We start from the raw sequence: 21,051 nt of genomic DNA, 5'->3' as shown, positions 1-21,051 counted from the left end.
TGCTACTTTCTAAATCACTCTGCACATTATTCCTGCTCTGTTCAGTATAGTTACAGTTAAGTCCCCTAAGCATTTTATTTCATTCAATTTTTATCTTACCATTGTGATTCAGATTTTCTTTACTTATTTTCTCACCTATACTGAGTTTACGGAATTATCTCAACTTTTTCTCTCTCTTAATTAAACTTTATTATAATGACTTCATGATCACAGGAGCTAATTAATTCACTCAGTCTTTGTAAAACATTTCTTCTATCTTGTCAGGAACCTGTCTTTATGTAATTCTAAGCTCTGAAACCCACTGTTTACTTCATGTATCTTTTTTTCATTCCAAAGTTGTAACATTCAACTACAAGGAATAAAAATACCAACAGAGTCCATCAGATTTCCTCCCAGAACCTCAAAAACCTGGTAGTTATTTTCCAAGTTTGGGATATGTGCTTTATTTGTCTTCATTTGTATTATGCTGGGTTAGCAGTAATGTACTTAGTTCTATGGATCATAGCTCTCTGGATATGCATAAACTTTCTGGTTTACTCATTTTGATTAGTTACTATCACCTATGTGCTTCTTATTAGCAGTTTCTCAACATCCTTCTGGGAGAAGGGAGAATGCTAAGGGAGAATTTTCTTCTAATTACCACTCTCTAAGCCACTTCTCTGTGTATGGATTGTTACTTCTTCTTCAGGCTAGGAATATACTTGTAAAGAGATTCCTATGTATTGAAAAATGTTCTAAAAAAATACATTTCATTTTCTTTTTACTCCGAACGTTTGTTCATTTAGCAACCTTCAGCTGGCCTGCTGGAACATTTGCTCAAGAATGCAGAAGGTATGTTTACTCCATTTCCTACTGAATCCTGATTCACATACCTATAAAAAAGGCATGTGTTTTAAACATTTTTATCCCCCAGAACTACCAGCAAATGATTTTTCAGTTGATTTCTTCAAAGCACTTTTCACATCACACAAACCACAGTTTATATTTTCTCCTACTTGTAAGACTTTCCAAGTAACTCTAATTTTTTCATTAAAATGCATTCATCTGAAAAAGTCATTAGCACAGTGTGTGAGAAGGTAGGAAATACTAGATTTACTGACATGGATAATACAATGAGGGTTGCTCATTATATATGTTTTAAAATCATTGAATTCTGTCTGTGAAGGTTAAAATAAAGATTATTCAATAAAAAGTACCAACCACGACCCTTTTTTTTTTCTTTTTTGGTATCTGCCTGCTTCTGTAGAGGCACCACTATCTTTTCTTTAGATCATAGACTTCTTTTTGTTACACTGTCTTGAAACTTACCAAAAATGAGTTAAGGAAAGACTGGGAGTACTGATAAAAATATTGAACAGAACCAACCCTAACTTCTAAAACTTTAGTGGATATTCTTCACACACCAAAAAATGTTTTCCTTCTGTCTCCTTGGAAAATATGTATTACTAAACACCTTAAATATTTCTTGTATAGACATTTAAAAACCATAAACAGTATGAATAAATATCAAGTTTGTTCACACATATGAATAAAACTCATTGAAATACATGGGAACCTGCATATATGTAAAAGATATAATACACCCATGGACAAAAACACTCAGTATTGTAAAGATACACATAATCCATCTTTTTGAAGATACTGTGTCAGTACATATCATATATAAATTTTTATACTGTTTGGTATAATATTTCTACTAGAAATATGTTCTACAGAAATATATCACAAGAAAGTTCACTGAACAGTACTTCCAGTAGTGAAAAATTAGAGGCAAATGAAGTATCTACAATACGTCAATGGATAAATTACAGTTGATCAATATTTTATCTATAGATGTAAATATAGGTCATTAATCATTCAAATCATTCAACAAATATTTTTTAAGAACCTGTTATATGCCAGAAAGTGTTCTACTTAGGGCACATATCAGTGAAAATATAAAACAAACTCTCTGCTTTCACAGAATGTTTATTAGGTGATTGTACAAAAGAAAATAAATAACAAGAAGCATAAAATATCAGTGGTGAAAAGGGCTAAAAGGAAAGAGTAACATATGGTAAAGGACCTGTGAGTGAATGAGGGAGGTGTTCTTTTATAGGAGATCAAGTGATATTTGCAATTTAACTGACGGGGCAAGACAAAAAGAAATCTGGGGGAAGAGCATGAAAGGAAGAGGAAATAGATCAAAGGGCATGAGTTAGGAGCAAGCACAGCTCATTTGAGGAACAGCAAGGGTCCAGTGCTACTACAGTTCAGTGTGCAAGGGTGGGAGTGGTAAGAAATGAATTCAGAGTGACTGCTGAAGAGAAAAGTTCACTAAAACTCAACTAGTCTATAGTGAGGATTTTGCTCTCAATAAGATTTCAAGTGACTGGAAGGTTTTGTCATGAGGACTGGAAAGATCTGGCTTACATTTTATAAAGTCATTCTGGTTGCTATCTGGATAAGTTGATATAATGCTGAAGAAGACAAGAGAGGAAGGGGCATAAGTTAAGATGCTACTGAAATAGTTTAGATGAGAGAAGAGAGAACCTAGATTAGGAAAGTGAATGCAATAACTCCGGATATATTTTAAGGTTGACCTGACAGGACTTGCTAATGATTTGGAGACAGGGTATAAAAGAGGGAATGGCAAGTATGAGATGGATCAGCATGTGCTTATATGGAAGGTTGCCCATGATATATTGTTAAGTGAGATAACATAAATCTGCATTAAAAAAATGTGTAGATTTGGACAACATTTAAAAAAAAAGGACTGGAAACATATTAAAACTTGGTTAGGTTCTAATAGTAGTTATCTCTAAGAATGGAAACAGGAGATAGAAACTTCCACATTTTACTTCACTTTTACACACATTTACTACAATGGCAACTATGAAATGTAATGCAATAAAGGTAAATAAAGTAATGAAAAGTGAATTAAGTTGAACTTGAACATACACACTAAAGCAAAACTGACTTCACAGAATCAGGAGGCTTGAGAGTTAACAAATAATTAGGTATTAAGGAGTAAAGGTGTCTTGAAAGGATATCTCTCATGAATAGTGATGACTGGTTGTTTCTGTTTAATTTCCATTGTTCAGTTGTTTCAATTTTAAAAATCAATTACCACAGTCATTTTTCCGTGAATATATTACAACTGATAAAAGACACAGCCTTTGACTTCACAGAGTTGCACCTCCAAGAGAGAGCCACAACACAGTACACCTCAGAAAAGCAGGGGTAATACAGGTTATACCTGCATTGTGCACAGGGTTTTTACTATAGGGTCCTGGGATCAAGTAACTAACTCTTGCAAAAGAGGTCCTAGGCGTCACAGACCAGGCATGGCATCAGTATTTCAATTAGGGAGTGAGCAGTTTTAGCCAAACCAAGCACTGGAATATAAGATAATTCTTTGTAGGTAGATGAAAGCACATTAAGAAACTATGCCTACAAGGGCATTAAGAAGACCACTGTGGTTGGAACATAAGGTTGATGGACAGAAGGGATATGGAGCTGGAAAGGAAGGTACACAAATAGGTATCCAAGAACCTATAAAACTTGTTAAACACACTAACTTTAGATAATGACAAGCAAGCCACTGAAGGTTTTAAAACTGAGGCTGGCATAAAAGGACATATTAGAAGACACTGTATGGAAAAGACATATTTTTGGAGAGATGAATGACAACAATAGTTTAATGTTAAACTGTTGAGCTAGTGGACATAAAATGTTCAATTTAAAGATCTGAATATCCAGTAGTCAATTTGGATTATGATTGTAGGTAAAAGTTCAATATTTCCAGAATCTCTCACCTGGCCTTAATCTATCTTCATATCAATAGGTGTTTACAAGGGGTAGAGAGAAGTTGTTCTCTTTAGACTGTCTCCATATCAATAGGTATTTACAAGGGGTGGGGAGAAGCTACTCTGCCCTGAGTTGAGCCAGGATAGAGGGACAAACAGGGAGGAATGAGAGAGGTGGCAGAGAACTAACGAAGCCAGGTTTCTTGTAAGCAATAAAAGGCCTTCTCCCCTTCTGTTTTTTCTTTTGACTGATTTCAGTTTCAGTGGTTTGTGATTTATTTGCCCTAGGCTGGGAACACATGTTCCCTCTTCAACCACCCTCGCCAGAGATCCAGTGATACTGGTGCTCAGATGAAAGATTTGGCCTATAGAAACTCTTTTGATTATCTAGCCCTCCATGGTTATGGTAGCCAGAGATAAGATGTCCCAGAGAGAATACGTTTAAACAACAGAGGGAAAATGTAGGAGAAAGTGGTATAAACACAATCATTTAAATAACAGAGAGAAAAAGGAAAAACTCCAATTTAAAATTGTATTTGCAGATTTGCAGATTCAAGATGGCGGCATGAGAGGTGAGATGGAGAACTCCGGCCAAAACCATAAATAGTACAAAAATATAGTTAATTAATACAACTAACTCTAAAACAGCAACAAGAAAGAAGGCTGAACCAGAATGCACACAGACCTTACGAAGAGAGCAGACCTCATGAAACAGGGTAACATACAAAAGCTTTAAACCAGTAGGACCCAAGCCCTTCCCCAACCCCAGCTCACCGGCGGAAGGAAGAGAAACGGAGCAGGGATAGGGTGGAAGCCTGGGACTGCTGAACACCCAGTCCTGGAGGTCTGCTTTGTGAACAGAAACCTATATTGTGTGGTGCTCTGGACATTGGGGAGCTGGGACAGGTGGAATGCTTGAGAGACTGAGATTCTGGCCATCTGTGGAGGAGGGAATCCACATTCCGCAACTCTGTGTCAGAGGAAAGGCAGGTGGTCTGAGAGGCTTCCTAGCAGTGAGAGGGCTGATGAAGGGGCACTGTTTGCACAGAACTTGCTGCGCGGAGGAGGGGAGAGCTAGACAAGGTTGTCTGGGTCGGCCCAGGTAATTGGTAAATTTGAGGAGCTTCAGTCACTCTATCCCCCTGGCTGCCTTCTCAGATCCGAGGCCCCCCACTGTGACACATAGGCTGCTGCGCCTCCCTCCTAGCCTGCCGGCACTGGTTTGCAAACCAGCAGTCACTGTGCTGGCATCAGGCCAGTCACAGTGAGACCCCACCTACAAATGCTAGAAAAGCAAAGCACAGAGGCTTATACCTGTGTGCTTGGCACACTGGCTCTGACACTGGAGACAGGCACTGCAGACAGGAATCAGGAAACAGATCTTTCCTCCCCCTAGGCACTAGCTCCACTCCCCTATGACTCTCAACCTCACTCTAGGGGCTGAGCAGCTCCAGAGACTAGTGCTTATGGCCACTAGTGGGCACCACACAGAAATATGAAACATCAAAAGAACATGGTTCAGACAAAAATCTCAAAAATCCCAGAAAAAGGGCCAACTGAAACTGAACTCACCAATCTTCCTGAAAGAGAGTTCAAAATAAAAATTATAAATACGTTTATGGAGGTACAGAAAAATATTCAAGAACTTAGGAAAGAATTTATATTGGAGATACAATCATTAAGAAATTCCATATCTGAAATGAAACATATAATGGAGGGATTTAAAAGCATATTAGATGTAGTAGAAGAGACAGAAAATGGAATAGAAATTAGAGAAGAGGAATACAAAGAAGGTGAGACACAGAGAGAAAAAAGAATCTCTAAGAATGAAAGAATTTTGTGAGAACTGTGTGACCAATCCAAACGGAACAACGTTCACATTATTGGGGTACCAGAAGAAGAAGAAGACAGAGAAAAAGGGATGGAAAGTGTCAGTGAGAAGGTAATTGCTGAAAACTTCCCCAATTTAGGGTAGGAGATAGTCTCCCAAGCCACTGAGGTGCACAAATTTCCGAACACAAGGGACCCCAGGAAGACCACATCAAGATATATAATAATTAAAATGGCAAAGATCAAGGATAAAGACAAACTTTTAAAAGCAGCTAGTGAGAGAAAAAGATCACATACAAAGGAAAACCCATCAGGCTATCATCAGAGTTCTCAACAGAAACCCAACAGGCCAGAAGGGAATGGCATGCTATATTTAATGCAATGAAGCAGAAGGGCCTTGAACCAAGAATACTCTACCCAGCAAGGTTATCATTTAAATTTGAAGGAGGGATTAAATAATTTTCAGATGAGAAAAAGCTGAGAGAATTTAACTCCCACAAATCATCTCTACAATGCATTTTGGACAGACTCCTATAGATGGAAGTATTCCTAAGGCTAAATAGATGTCACCCAAGGGATAGACAAAAAGTATCGAATATGGTTCATAACATACAAAGAATGGAGGAGGAAGAAAAAGAAGGAGAAAAATAAAGAACCTTTAGGTTGTGTTTGTCATAGCACACTAAGTGAGTTAAATTAAGACTGTTATATAGGAAGGGAATTACCCTTGAACCTTTGGTAACCACGCATCTAAAGCCTGCAATGGCAGTAAGTACATACCTATCAATAATCACCCTAAGTGTAAATGGTCTGAATGCACCAATCAAAAGACACACAGGTACTGAATGGATGAAAAAACAAGACCCATCTATATGCTGCCTACAAGAGACTCACTTCAAACCCAAAGAAATACACAGACTGAAAGTAAAGGGATGGAAAAAGATATTTCATGCAACTAATGAGAAAAAAGCAGGAGTTGCAGTACTTGGATGGAAAAAGATATTTCATGCAACTAATGAGAAAAAAGCAGTAGTTGCAGTACTTGTATCAGACAAAATAGGTTTCAAAACAAAGTCACAAGAGACAAAGAAGGACATTACATAGTGATAAAATGGTCAGTCCAACAAGAGGATATAACGATTATAAATACCTATGCACCCAACACAGGACCACCTACATATGTGAAACAAATACTAACAGAATTAAAGGAGGAAATAGAACACAATGCATTCATTTTAGAAGACTTCAATTACCACTCACTCCAAAGGACAGATCAAGCAGACAGAAAATAAGTAAAGAGACAGAGGCACTGAACAACATATTAGAACAGATGGACGTAACAGACATCTACAGAACACTCCATTCAAAAGCAACAGGATACACACTCTTCTCAAATGCACATGGAACATTTCAAGAATATATCATATACTAGGCCACAAAAAGAACCACAGTAAATTCAAAAAGATTGAAATTGTACCAACTAGCTTCTCAGATCACAAAGGTATGAAGCTAGAAAAAAATCACACAAAGAAAATGAAAAAGCCCACAAACACATGGAGGCTTAATAACATGCTCCTAAATAATCATGGATCAATGAACAAATAAAAACAGAGATCAAGCAATATATGGAGACAAATGAGACAATACAAATTCAACAAAACAAAATCTGTGGGATGCAGCAAAGGCCATGCTAAGAGGGAAATATATTGCAATACAGGTTTACCTCAAGAAAGAAGAACAATCCCAAATGAACAGTCTAAACTCATAACTAATGAAACTAGAAAAGGAAGAACAAATGAGGCCCAAAGTCAGTGGAAGGAGGGACATAATAAAGATTAAAGGAGAAATAAATAAAATTGATAATAAAACAATAGAAAGAATCAATGAAAGCAGGAGCTGGTTCCTCGAGAAAATAAACAAAATAGATAAACCCCTAGCCACACTTATCAAGAAAAAAAGAGAGTCTACACACATAAACAGAATCAGAAATGAGAAAGGAAAAATCACTACAGACACCACAGAAATACAAAGAATTATGAGAGAATACTATGAAAAAATTATATGCTAACAAACTGGATAAAGTAGAAAAATGGACAACTTTCTAGAAAAACACAACCTTCCAAGGCTGACCTAGGAAGAAACAGAAAATATGAATAGACCAATTACCAGCAAAGAAATTGAATTCATAATTTAAAAACTACCTAAGAACAAAATCCCTGAACAGATGGCTTCCCTGCTGAATTTTATGAAGCATTTAGTGAAGACTTAATACCCATCCTCCTTAAAGTTTTCCAAAGAGTAGATGAGGAGGGAATACTCCCAAAATCATTCTATGAGACCAACATCATTCTAATACCAAAACAGGGAAAAGACACCACAAAAAAAGAAAATTACAGACTAATATCCCTGATTAACCTAGATGCAAAAATACTCAACAAAATATTAGCAAACCGAATTTGAAAATACATCAAAAAGATCATCCATCATGATCAAGTGGGATTCATCCCAGGGATGCAAGGATGGTAAAACATTTGAAAATCCATGAACCTCATCCACTACATCAACAAAAAGGCAAAAGCCACATGATTATCTCCATAGATGCTGAAAAGCATTCGATAAAATTCAACATCTATTCATGATAAAAACTCTCAACAAAATGGGAATAGAGGACAAGTACCTCAACATAATAAAGGCCATATATGACAAACCCACAGCCAACATTATACTTAACAGTGAGAAGCTGAAAGCTTTTCCTTTTATATTGGGTACAAGACAAGGATGCCCACTCTCACCACTTTTATTCAACATATTTTTGGAGGTCTTAGCCACAGCAATCAGACAACACAAAGAATTAAAAGGCATCCAGATTGGCAAGGAAGAGGTCAAACTGTCCGTTTACAGATGAAATGATATTTACATAAAATATCCTAAAGAATTCACTCCAAAACTACTAGATCTAATATCTGAATTCAGCAAAGTTGTGGGATACAAAATTAATACACAGAAATCTGTTGCTTTCCTTTACGCTAACAATGACCTAGCGGAAAGACAAATCATGAAAACAATTCCATTCACAATTGTATCAAAAATAGTAAAACACCTAGAAATAAACCTAACCAAGGAAGTGAAAGACCTATACCCTGAAAACTACAAGACACCCTTAAGAGAAATTAAAGAGAACACTAACAAATGGAAACTCATCCCATGGTCTTGGCTAGGAAGAATTCTGGCCATCCTGCCTAAAGCAATACACAGATTCAATGCAATCCCTATCAAAATACTGACAGCATTCTTCAATGAACTAGAGCAAATGGTTTTAAAATTCATATGGAACCATGAAAGACACCGAATAGCCAAAGCAATCCTGAGAAGGACGAATAAAACAGGCGGAATTACGCTCCCTGACTTCAAGCTCTACTACAAAGCCACAGTAATCAATACAATTTGGTAATGGCACAAGAACATACCCATAGACCAGTGAAATAGAATAGAGAGCCCATATATAAACCTAAGCATATATGGTCAATTAATATATAATGAAGGAACAATAGATATACAATGGGTAAATGACAGTCTCTTCAACAGCTGGTGTTGGCAAAACTAGACAGCTACATGTAAGAGAATGTAACTGGATTACTGTTTAACCCCATACACAAATGTAAACTCAAAATGGATCAAAGACCTGATTGCAAGTCATGAAACCATAAAACTCTTAGAAAAAAATATAGGCAAAAATCTCTTGGACATAAACATGAGCAACTTATTCATGAACATATCTCTCTAGGCCAGGGAAACAAAAGCAAAAATGAACAAGTGGGACTATATCAAACTAAAAAAAGCTTCTGTACAGCAAAAGACACCATCAGTAGAACAAAAAGACATCCTACAGTATAGGAGAATATATTCATAAATGACATATCCGATAAGGGGTTGACATCCAAATTGTATAAAGAGCTCATGCACCTCGACAAACAGAAAGCAAGTAAGCCAATTAAAAAATGGGCAGAGTTGCTGAACAGACACATCTCCAAAGAAGAAATTCAGATGGCCAATAGGCACATGAAAAGATGCTCCACAGCACTAATCATCAGAGAAATGCAAATTCAAACCACAATGAGATATCACCTCACACCAGTTTGGATGGCCAACATCCAGAAGACAAACAACATCAAATGTTGGTGAGGATGTGGAGAAAGGGGAGCCCTCCTACACTGCTGGTGGGAATGTAAATTAGTTCAACCATTGAGCAAAGCAGTATAGAGGTTCCTCAAAGTACTAAAAATAGAAATACATTTGACCCAGGAATTCCACTTCTAGGACTATACACTAAGAATGCAGGAGCCCAGTTTGAAAAAGACAAATGCACCCCTATGTTTATCGCAGCACTATTTACAATAGCCAAGAAAGAGAAGCAACCTAAGTGTCCATCAGTAGATGAATGGAAAAAGAAGAGGTGGTACATATACACAATGGAATATTAATTCATCCATAAGAAGAAAACAAATCTTCCATTTGCAACAACATGGATGGAGCTAGAGGGTATTATGCTCAGTGAAATAAGCTAGGCAGAGAAAGACAAGTATCGAATGATTTCACTCATCTGTGGAGTATAAGAACAAAGGAGAAACTGAAGGAACAAAACAGTAGCAGACTCACAGAACCCAAGACTGGACTAACCATTACCAAAGGAAATGAACTGGGGAGGATGAGTGGGAAGGGAGGGATAAGGGGGAAAAAGGGGCATTACAATTAGCACACATAATGTAGCGGGGGGGAGGACACGGGAAAGGCAGTATATATAGAGAAGACAAGTAATGATTCTATAGCATGTTACTACGCTGATGGACAGTGACTGTAATGGGATATGTAGGGGGGGACTTGATAATAGGGGGAGTCTAGTAACCATAATGTTTAAGTAATTGTACATTAATGATACAAAAATATTGTATTTGCATTAAGTTAAACATTTCAGAAATGATATTAATCCCCCACATTCCTCATTCTTCCCTTTTTTTTGTCATTAAAAATGTTACCTATTTTAACACTACATATTTTTTTTGTAATCCCTTTAAGTGATTGAGATTTAATTTCAAGACTAATAACATCCTGCAGTATGTTACATGCACTTTTCATGAATTATGTCATTTAATTATCAAAACAATCCCATGAAGTCATTAACTATTATTAGCCTAACTTTACAAATAAAGAAACTGAGGCACAAGATGGGTAATGTGACCAAAGCTAAATAGCTAATAATGCAGCAGTTTCAACTTCATAGCCCACCTCCTCACAATTATACTTTTTTCTATTTACTTCATACCTTTTAATACCAGTAGTTACTTTTGTTTTATCATTTTCATTTTAATAACTTCATTTAAATTCTGTAGTATAGCTAAATTTAAAAGAAATGAAAAACAACTGACAACTCCTACTCTATCCATCAGTAACGTAGCCAGATTCTCATTTGTTTTGGACTTGGTATATGTCTATAAATAAGCAGCAGTGTTCTCACTTTTGAATTAACAATCAAGTGCAACTGACATAATAATTTCACACCAAAGCTTCATCTAGTACCACCTTTGTACAGTGTTATGAAAAGATATATGGAACACAACAAAATTCCACACACAGGAGTAGACAAAAGCACAACAGAAGACTCTAAGGCATGGTTTCCAAATGTCTCACTCAATCAGATTTTAGGATACAGAGGCAAAATAGGCAATGTACAGTGCATGAGCAAAACTTTGTTTCAGGAAACCCATCAGCCTTAGGGCTGCTTAACATTTAATACCTTGCTCCAATCCTCTGTTGTATCAATACTGGTTGATTACTACCCAGTAAGCCATCTTGGTAAGTAGGTGTAAGTGTTTGGTTCAAAAGAGTCAATTGGCCAGATTCTCATTTATTTTGGATATGGTATATACCTATAAATTCCTTGAATTTCTGATACAAGGAGGCATGTCCAGATATAGAGAAATATTCACTAAACCAGATATTAATACTTTCTCATCCACTATGAGTTTACATTATAATGTGAAATCACTCTATCTAATTTTCATTAAAATGTAATTACATTTTAAGTACTTGTTGACTTTTTTTACCCTAAAATTAATTTTTAAAATACCTAATATCTGTTTTCCTAACTTTCAGGAAAACAAAATTAACAGTAAGATTTGCAACAACTTCCTACAGCTTAAAGAATGCACTAACCATAAACTTTAAAATATATTTTAAATACACTTAAGTAATTAAAATATATTTAGAGGTATTCAAATATATCCAAAATTAAACCAAGGTCCAATATGACCTGCAACAGAATACAGATTGAGTACTCATAGAATTTTATCTTCTATGACAAGTAGTCATATAAAGTTTCCTTGATGCCTTAATAAGATGTACAAAGCATATAAAGTGTATAAGAAAACACCTGATCTATAAAATGGTATATCCAGTGTGCAAACAACTGATCTATCCAATAGTATATCCAATTCTGCTCTCAAACGTATTTTTAAATGGTTAGGAAAAATTATCTACCCAAAACATGTATAGATCTCTACTTTTTAAAATCACATGAAGGATTTTTATAGAGAAAATGTTTATTTATTACAATTTTACCATATTTCCTCTTCTTCACATAGGTTTTGGTATTATTTCCTGTGCACCAAACCATAATATTTTCTGTTTTTTTTTTTAATTAAGGTATCACTGATAATCTTACAAAGGTTCCACATGAGCCTTTTTTGGTTTATTGTGGTTACATTCACCTATATTATCAATTTCCCGCAACCCCATTGCAGTCATTGCAGTAAGATGGTATAGACCCACTACTTCTCTTCTCCGTGGTACTTGCTTCCCGGTGAGCCACGTACATTATACATGCTAATCACAGTGCACCTTAATCCCCTTCTCCCTGCCTCCCTCCCTCTTCACCTACCCTCCAAAATCCCTCCCCTTGGTAACAGCTAGTCCCTTCTTGGAATCTGAGAGTCAGCTGCTGTTTTGTTCCTTCAGTTTTGCTTTGCTGTTTTACTCCACTAATGAGTGAAATCATTTGGTAATTGTTTTTCTCCTCCTGGCTTATTTCACTGAGCATAATATCCTCTAGTTCCATCCATGCTGTGGCAAAAGGTAGGATTTGTTTACTTCTTATGGCTTAATAATACTGCATTCTGTATATGTATCACCTCTTCTTTATCCATTCATCTACTGATGGACACTTGCTTCCATATCTTGGCTATTGTAAATAATGCTGCGATAAACAGAGGGATTCTTCTGTCTTTTTGAATCAGGGATATTGTTTTCTTCAGGTAAATTCCTAGGAGTGGAATTGCTGGGTCAAATGGTATTTCTACTTCTAGTTTTTTGAGGTTCCTCCATATAGCTTTCTACAATGTTTGAACCAATTTAAATTCCCACCAACAGCACAGGAGGGTTCCTCCTTCTCCACATCCTCACCAGCATTTGTGGTTCCTTGTCTTTTTGATGTTGTCCATCCTACCTGGTGTGAAGTGGTATCTCATTGTGGTTTTAATTTGCATTTCCTTGATAATTAATGATGTGGAGCATCTTTTCATGTGCCTGTTGGCCATTGAATTTCTTCTTTGGAGAAGTGTCTGTTCAGATCCTCTGCCCATTTTTGAATTGGGTTATTTGCTTTTTGGGTGTTGAGTGAGGCATGTGAGTTCTTTATATATTTTAGATGTTAACTCCATATTGGATATGTTATTTATGAATACATTCTCCCATACTGTAGAATGCCTTTTTGTTCTGCTGATAGTGTCCTTTGCTGTACAGAATCTTTTTAATTTGATATAGTCCCATTTATTCATTTCTGATTTATTTTCCATTGCCCAAAGAGATGTGGTCAAGAAACAGTTTATGTTTATATTCAAGAGATTTTTGCATTAGTTTTCTTCTATGAGTTGTATGATTTCATGATTTACATTCCGGTGTTTGATCCATTTCGAGTTTACTTTTGTGTAGGGGGTTAGACAATAATCCAGTTTCATCCTCTTACATGTAGCTGTCCAGTTTTGCCAACACCAGTTGTTGAAGAGGCTGCCTCTTTACAATATATTAATTGGCCATATATGTGTGGGTTTATGTCTGGGGTCTCTATTCTGTTTAATTGATCTATGGACTGTTCTTAGACTGAGCTTGAATTTGGGAAGCATAATGCCCCCAGCTTTAACCTTCTTTACCAGTGTTGCTTTGGTTATTTGGGGTCTTCTGTGGTTCCATATGAATTTTAGACCTATTTGTTTTAGTTCCCTGAAGAATGCTGTTGGTATTTTGAAAGGGATTGCACTGAATCTCTAGATTGCTTTAGGCAGGATGGCTACTGTGAAAATATTAATTATTCCTATCCAGAGCATAGAAGAAGGTATTTCCATTTATTGGTGTCTTCTTTAATTTCTCTCAGGAGTGTCTTGTAGTTTTCATATGTAGGTCTTTCACCTCCTTGGTTAGATTTATTCCTAGGTATTTTATTCTTTTTGATGCAATTGTGAATGGAATTGTTTCCTGATTTCCCTTTCTGCCAGTTCATCATTAGTATATAGAAATGCAACATATTTCTGTGTATTAATTTTGTATCCTGCAAATTTTCTGAATTCAGTTATTAGTTCTAGTAGTATTTGGGTGGATTCTTTAGGGTTTTTTATGTTCAATATCATGTCATCTGCAAAGAGTGACAGTTTAACTTCTTTACCAATCTGGATGCCTTTCATTGCTTTATGTTGTCTGATTGCTGTGGCTATGACCTCCCCTACTATATTGAATAAAAGTGGGGAGAGTGGGCATCCTTGTCTTGTCCCCAGTCTTAGAGAAAAAGCTTTCAGCTTCTTGCTGTTAAGCATGATGTTGGCTGTGGTTTTGTCATAGATGGCCTTTATTATGTTGTGGTACTTTCCCTTTATGTTCATTTTGTTGACAGTTTTAATCATAAATAGATGTTGAATTCTGTCAGTGATTTTTTAGCATCTATGAAGATGATCATGTGATTTTGGCCTTTTGTTGATGTGGTACATGATGTTGATGGATTTTTGAATATTGTGCCATCCTTGCATCCTGGAATTAATACCACTTGATAATGATGGATGATCTTTTTGATGTATTTTTGAATTTGGTTTGCTAATATTCTGTTGAGTATTTTTACATCTATGTTCATCAAGGATACTTATCTGTAATTTTCTTTGTTTGTGGTGTCTTTGTCTGGTTTTGGTATTAGGATGATGCTGGCGTCCTCAAATAAGTTTGGAGGTATTCATTCCTCTTCTCCTTTTTGGAAAACTTTAAAGAGGATGGGCATTAAGTCTTCTCTAAATCTTTGATAAAATTCAGCAGTGAAGCCATCACGTCCAGGGATTTGTTCTTTGGTAGTTTTTTTTATTATTAATTCAATTTCATTGCTGATAATTGGCCTGTTCAGATTATCTGTTTCTTCCTGGGTCAGTCTTGGGAGGTTGTATTTTTATAGAAAGTTGTCTATTTCTTCTAGGATATCCAACTTGTTAGCATATAATTTTTCATAGTATTCTCTAATAATTCTTTGAATTTCAATGGTGTCCTTAGTGATTTTTCCTTTCTCATTTCTGATTCTGTTTATGCATATTCAGTCTCTTCCTTTATTGATAAGTCATGCTAGTGTTTTATCTGTTTCATTTATTTTCTCGAAGAATCAGCTCCTAGTTTCACTGATTCTTTCTACTGTTTCATACTTCTCAATTTATTTCTGCTCTATTAGTTACTATGTCCCTCCTTCTACTGATTTTGGGCCTTATTTGTTCTTCTTTTTCTAGTTTCATTAATTGTGAATTTAGACTGTTATCTGGGATTATTTTTGTTTCTTAAAGTAAGCCTGTATTGCAATAATATACTTTCCTCTTAGAACTGCCTTTGCTGCATCCTAAAGGTTTTTGAGTGTTGAGCTGTTTTCATTGGTCTCCATATAGTGCCTGATCTCTGTCTTTATTTGGTCGTTGATCCATTGATTATTTAGGAGTATGTTGTTGAGCCTTCATATGTCTGTGGGCTTTTTTGTTTTCTCCACATAATTTATCTCTAGTTTCCTGGATTTGTGGTCTGAGAAGCTGGTTGGCACAATTTCAATCTTTTGAATTTACTGAGGCTCTTTTTGTGGCCTAGTTAGTGATCTAGTCTGGAAAATGTTCCATGTGCACTTTGGAAGAATGTGTATCCTGCTGCTTGTGGGTGGAGTGTTCTGTACATGTCTGTTAGGTCCATCTGTTCTAATGTGTTGTTCGGTGCCTCTGCCTCCTTACTTATTTTCTATCTGGTTGGCCTGTCCTTTGGAGTGAGTGGAGTGTTGAAATCTCCTAAAATTAATTATTTGCTTTTTATTTATCCCTTTAATTCTGTTAGTATTTGTTTCACATATGTAGGTTCTCCTGTGTTGGGTTCATAGATATTTATAATCATTATATCTTCTTGTTGGACTGACCCCTTTATCATTACATAATGTCCTTCTTTGTCTTTTGTTAGTTTCTTTGTTTTGAAGTCTATTTTTTCTGATACAAGCACTGCAGCTCCTGCTCTTTTCTACCTATTAACTGCATGTAATATCTTTTCCATCCCTTAACTTTTAGTCTGTGTATATCTTTAGGTTTAAAGTGAGTCTCTTGTAGGTAGCATATAGATGGGTCTTTTTTTTAATCCAGTCTGTAACTCTATGTCTTTTGATTGGTATATTCAGTCCATTTACATTTAGGTTGATTATCAATGGATATGTACTTATGGCCATTGCAGGCTTTAGATCTGTGGTCACCAAAGGTTCAAGGGCAGCTTCTTTAAAATCTAACAGTCTAACTTAAATGATTAATTACGCTATTTCAAACAAAATCTAAAGGTTCTTTTTTTTTCTCCCTTCTTTTTCTTCCTCCTCCACTCTATATGTTAGGTGTCATATTCTGTACTCTTTTTATATCTCTTGACTGACTTTGTGAGTTGTTAATTTTGCATTTGCTTAGTAATTCATTGGTGTACTTCCTTTACTGTGGTTTTATTTTCTCTGGTGACAGCTCTTTCCTTCTTCCTGGTTGCAGTGCCTACCTCCACTGCCAGGTCCAGTGGGCCCAGTATGTGGGGGGAGCCTTTGCATTACAACTCTGTAACTATTGTAGGTGGGGCTGCCCTCTGGCTGGCCTGGCATAATGGCATGATGTGCAGACCAGTGCCTACCTGAAGAAAGGGGCAGCAATCTGCATACCACAGTTTGGGGGCCTTGGTGCTGCATTGCCAGCAGGGCAATGGATCATCTGAAACTCCTGAAAGTTCCCAACTGCTGGACTGAGTCTGCCAGGATGATTTTGTCCACCTGTCCTTTTTCCTGAGCTGCAAGCTCCATATAATCCTTACCCCTTTAGTACCTCTCTTGCTGTTGGGAAGTCTTTCAAAATGCCTGCCTGTCTTTTGTCCCAGAGCGGCTGGCTGTGGGTACCTTTTCTTCTCATGTGGCTGGAATCTCATTCTTTCTGAGTATTCTGCCTGTTTTTGTTTTTCAAACACTCTAATCTCCAGAGTACCAGAGCAGATATCCAGGGGTGAGTGTTTAGCAGTCCTGGCTTCTACTCCCTCCCTGCTTTCTTTTTCTTCCTCCTGCCTGTGAGCTGGGGTGGGGGACAGGCTTGGGTCCCACTGGATCGCAGCTTTGATATTTTACCCTTTTCTGTGAAGTCTTCTCTTTTCCCCAGATGTAAGCAGTCTGATTGGTAGTTTTCGGGTGACTCTCAGGATTAGCTGTTTTTGCTGTATTTTCATGTTTTATTTGGATTTTGGAGGTGGTTTCTGCCTCCCTTCTAATGCCATCATCTTTTTCCCCACCCCAAACCATAATGGTTTCAATTATTGCAAATTTGCTCTCCTTCACTTTTCTGTGGCTTTTAAGATATACTTAAAAGTTCTAAACTTCAACCTATCAACTTAATTGATAGAGATTTATGCTATTTTTCATCATTTAATTATACATATAAATCTATTACAATACTTGTACTTCACTAAATGACTAATTTTTAAAATTTAACACTCAAAAATCTATGAAGTAGGTAATGTTAGTTATTTTGCAGATGAGGAAACTAGATATGAAACTTAAGTATTCTGATCAAAGTCATACATGTCTATAATTTTGGGGAGCTAGGAATAGATAGAACTTTTTAGATTAAGTTGGAAACCTGTTATCCTCGGTTATTCCATTTGTGCAGATATACAATTCAGACAGTACAGAGTGAGTGAAGACTACTTCATATCAAGGAACTCTTCCACTTTGGCACTCCATACTATGGTCATCATGGGCTAAAATATTTCCAATAATGGTGTTAAAAGGCAACCAAATTCTGAATATATTTTTAAGGTAAAGCCACAGAAAATTGCTGTTGAATCTATTATAATGTTTTGGAAAAAGTGAAATCAAATATAATGCCGAGATTTTATCTATAGTTACCAGAATGCTGGATTTTCCCTTTTTTGTGTATGATAGTGGTGATTACAGAAGGATCAAGTTGAGGTGGGTGGATTAGGAGGTCAGTTTTGGATATATAAGACATCTGACAGACATCCAAGTTGAGCAGGTACAATTCTGGGTAAACAAGTCTGAGTTCAGAGGAGAACTCCAGGATGGAATATAAATTCAGGATTCATTAATATAAGGTCTTCTAAATTAGACCTATGGAAAGTAAATGGAATATAAGAATCAAATTATTGAGCCCTGTAGTAAAAACCAGACAAGAAAATGGAAAAGGTAACAGAACAAAATGTTACAGAAGCTAACCCATACAACTGTTTCAAAAAAGAGGTAGCTATTAAATCAGATAAATGCTGCTGATAAATCAAGTAAGAAAAGGCCAAAAAATGGACTTCTAAATTTGACAATGTGAGTATGAGAAGTAATCTTGAGTTGTTTCAGAGAACAGCTTGATAGAGGTCTAACTGAGATGGTTTTGTGAGAGAAGATAGGGAGCACACAGACCTCTTTCATGGAGAGGTAAAAGCAACATGATAAAAACAATTTGCAAGTAACTTTTTAGAAAAATGTGCAGTAGCTGAAGAAGGATGAATACACTACAGCATATTTATATGCTGATGCATATAATACAATTGATGATGCATTAGATAACACTGTTAATATCAGAGAATATATATCATGGATTACACAAGTTATCATTCTTACGTTTCAATGTTAATTTCCAAAATTTTAAATTCACTTTCTTTGTTATCTCCCTTATTTTCAATTCTTAGATAATTTTTATAATTTCTTTCTTAGGAAAATGTAGGCTGCTAGCCTTTCACCTACAATTTTTAAGATGATTGTATGTTCATATGTGCATATTCATATACACAGATATATATGTATATGTACACACACATTGATATAAATATAGTCTCTATTATAAGACAAAATGAGAGGGTTGAACTAAATTACCTTTTAGTTCCCAGATTGTTCCTATGGGACTATAACCCTTTTTATAGCCTCTCTGGATACTTGCTTCATTCATTAGGAGAAGGTGTTTGTAGACCTACTGTTTAAATTGGCCCACGGAACTCCTGAAACTAATCTATTATGACCTTTTCTTCTTCTCTAAAATCTGTGTGTTTAAGTCATTATATCAACAGGTTAATGCTGTTGGTTAGAATACTTTCTTTCTTGGTCCATTTTCCTCTTGTTAATTGTTGTCTGTCTTGTTTCAGTTTTGCTGATCCATACAATATGGAACTAAGAGCAGCCAATTTTGTCAATGATGCTCTCATTACAAAAAATACAGAACCCTACAATGTTTCTTATTTTATGTTTATTATAACTTACTTTATGTAAGCTGATAAGTGGCCACTTCAGTCTCATTGAGTGTTTACTCAATACAACATGAGAATGATAGAATTTTAAAATATCATTTCAACCACCATTCTAGTTCTGTCCAAATCAGCATTGTGTTAGGCCATTAAGAAAGAGAGTAGGCACATATATCAAAGTTGCTTTACAGGTTTCAGGCAGATACAGTCATAAATGCTTTTAAAATTAATAAATACAAAATGCTGGAAACTCATGGCCTATTTTTAAGCAAGTTAATAAAGCACATTTTCTGGCCAAATATTTATTTTTTTGCCTGACTTTTTACATTGAATTCTATCAACATACTTTCTTACTAATTACTACTTTAAAATCAATTTATTAGAACTCATAGAAGACAGAATCATAATGGTATATTGTGATATGACAACTTCTCTTGACAAGTTTACAATTTAATTGGTAGAGAAAGAAGAGGAAAAAATAAAACATACTCCCATGAAACAATATTATAATACAAGGCAAATGTGATAAAGGGTATAAATGAAATAAAGATTATTGTTTTTTGGGGTGAAAATGTTAGTGAGAGGATTCTAAGCAATTAGAAAAGATGTCCTAAACTTTAGAAGTACCATGCTTGGATGAAGAAGACATGTAGATACATGCTATTTTAACATTAGCATATATATACATATATGTATTAGATAGATGCAAAAATATATATATTCGCATATATCATATTATATATATATATATATATATATATATACACACACACAAAGATAATTCCTACTTTTATGCAATTATTATTTCAGAATTTAAATGTCAGGGATATCATTTACTGCTTTTCTTATATTTTACATTTAAAAATTAGCTTTATTTATTAGTTATTTTTGTTCCTATAAGTCAAACTCTTTTTTCATTCTCGTTTTTTTTTTTTTATTGCTAGGCAATTATATCTTTGAAGTCTTAACTATGATGTTTTTTAAATACATTATTTATATCGGTAATTGTTATGTGCACCTCTATTCATAGGATTACTATCATCCCTCCTTATTGCAAAACATTTCAGTATTCTGAGAGGATATACATTATATTTTTAAAATATATAAAATCTGAAATTTAGATTTTGAGATTAGTCTTAGAAAAAATGCCTTTTTAAGGTCATTTTGCTAATTCACTGATCTGTACCTCCAAAGTCATCCCAGGTACAGAGAATTATCAATACCACATAAATATTTATTATTTTTAAACTCTCACTTAAAATCAGGAGAAAAAATATACATCGAGCTGGAGATATAGAAAAAAAGAGCATTATATACACTACCTACTGCCATTTATGTAGTATACACAGAAGAGCTTGAAAAAGTTGATACAAATTTATATTATTTACCTTCATATGCTATTATTATAATGGATATATAGCTTGATTTTTTGGATAGTTTGTTTCTAAAAAACAGAAGCATGATGTTTTTTAGTTAGCTAAAGTTTCATGCTTAACAACCATCACATTTCAAATATATTTTTATGAAGCCAGATGTTTTCATTTATATTTTTAAAAATTAGCAATTAAGAAATAAATGTTCAAACTAAAAACATGGACTTTTTAATGAACTTAACTCTGGGGCCTAAAAAGAC

At 35.4% G+C, this 21,051-nt stretch overlaps 1 protein-coding gene across 6 annotated transcripts in view; it reads right to left on the bottom strand.

The window, feature by feature from the left end:
* Nucleotides 1–21,051, bottom strand: part of EPHA6 (EPH receptor A6) — a 932,734-nt gene that overhangs the window by 762,572 nt on the left and 149,111 nt on the right. The window lies entirely within an intron of this gene.

The sequence above is a fragment of the Manis pentadactyla genome, chromosome 1 (assembly GCF_030020395.1).
Source record: "Manis pentadactyla isolate mManPen7 chromosome 1, mManPen7.hap1, whole genome shotgun sequence".
Taxonomy (NCBI): domain Eukaryota; kingdom Metazoa; phylum Chordata; class Mammalia; order Pholidota; family Manidae; genus Manis; species Manis pentadactyla.
The sequence above is the reverse complement of the archived record's forward strand: the minus strand, read 5'-3'. Positions and strand labels throughout refer to the sequence as shown.